The following is a 1,937-nucleotide window of genomic DNA, read 5'->3' as shown; positions in this document are numbered from 1 at the left end:
TTTTTGGCAAAGGGTATACCAAAAACCAAACAAACCTGTTGCTGTGGAGTCGATTCTGATTCATAGCAACTCTATAGGACAAGTAGAGCTGCCCCATAGGAGTTCCAAGGAGCAGCTACTGGATTCGGACTGCCAACCTTTTGGTGAGCAACCGAGCTCTTTACCACTGTGCCACCAGGGCCCCAGCAAATGGTATAGCCATTGAGATATTAAATGATGTAACTATTTGAAGTCATTAAGTCTTAAAGTTTCACTATGTCCATTATATCAACGGAAAAATCAGATGCAGAAAAACAAGAGAATAGGAAAAAAACAAAAAAAGAAGGAAGGAGAGAAAAAGAAAGGAATTGGAGAGAAGAGTGAGAGAGGGAGGTGTGGAGAGAGGAGGGAAGGGGAGGAATGGGAAGTTTTTAGCCAAAAAAATCAAAACAAAACACACACACAGTGGCTGACTCTCGTGAAAATATGTGAACTTCTAATTTTCCTTCCAGTATTGAGTCTACTGTTACCCAATGCATTCCTGGCTTGTCTTAAATTTAACTAATAGTGAGAGTCAGCAGGGTCATCTTAGAGTACAACTGTAAAGTAGTCAAAGGTGGTTTTAATAGTCTTAGCATTTTTTTTTATTGTGCTTTAAGTGAAAGTTTATAATTCAAGTCAGTTTCTCATATAAAAATTTATACACACATTGCTATGTGACCCTAGTTGCTCTCCCTATACTGTGACAGCACACTCTTCCTTTCTACCCAGGATTTCCCGTGTCCACTCAACCAGCTCCTGACCCTCTCTGCCTTCTCATCTAGCCTCTGGACAGGAGCTGCCCATTTAGGCTCATGGATCTACTTGACCTAAGAAGCACACTCTTCACAAGTATCACTTTATGTCCCATAGTCCAGTCTAATCTTTGTCTGAAGAGTTGGCCCTGGGAATGGTTTCAGCTCTGGGCCAACAGAGAGTCCAGGGGCCATGTCTTCTGGGGTCCCTCCAGTCTCCATCAGACCATTAAGTCTGGTCTTTTTACTAGAATTTGAGTTCTGCACCCCACTTTTCTCTTGCTCCATCGGGGGCTCTCTGTTGTGTTCCCTGTCAGGGCGGTCATTGGTGGTAGCTGGGCACCATCTAGTTCTTCTGGTCTCAGGCTGATGGAGTCTCTGGTTTATGTGGCCCTTTGTGTCTCTTGGGCTAATATTTTCCTTATGTCTTTGGTGTTCTTCATTCTCCTTTGCTCCAGGTGGTTTGGGACAAATTGATGCATCTTAGATGGCCACTCGCTAGCTTTGAAGACCTCAGATGCCACTCACCAAAGTGGGATATAGAAAATTTTCTTAATAAACTTAGTTATGCAAATTGACCTAGATGTCCCCTGAAACCATGGTCCCCAGACCTCCGCCCCTGCTACTCTGTCCCTCGGAGTGTTCAGTTATTTTCAGGAAACTTCTTAGCTTTTGGTTAGGTAGGTTAGATGCATGTACTTATCTTTTGCTGATTGAGCACTGTTTTTCACTGGTTCTGGAAGCTTGAGTAGACTCTCTGCTGCTCAGTCTTTCCCGATGTGGAAAACACGTCCTAAGTGCCACTGCTTGCCTCACCTCATGTGCCGGCTGCAGGGTACTGGTTCCTGCCAGGTCAAGTCTGGCAACTCCTCTCTGCTTCTGAACCATCTCTCCCTCCCCCTGCCACTCAGTCCAATTCTTCAACTTTGCCTTTGATGTTCAGGGCTCCAAGATTGTCGTATATAATTGATTCACTTGCTTTTTGGGTCTTTGTTGTAAGAGGGACCACAGGAAACGTCTGACTACTCCACCATCTTGGCCTTGCCTCTCTTTTCAGTTTTAAGGTACTTAAGTTGCATAGACTTCTTATGATAGAATATGAGGCAGAAAGGGAATCACATAAAACTGACCTTAAAGATTGGTTTTTCAGACCTAACCATAGAA

Source organism: Trichechus manatus, unplaced genomic scaffold (genome assembly GCF_000243295.1).
Source record: "Trichechus manatus latirostris isolate Lorelei unplaced genomic scaffold, TriManLat1.0 scaffold00043, whole genome shotgun sequence".
Lineage (NCBI taxonomy): Eukaryota > Metazoa > Chordata > Mammalia > Sirenia > Trichechidae > Trichechus > Trichechus manatus.
Note: the sequence above shows the minus strand (reverse complement) of the source record.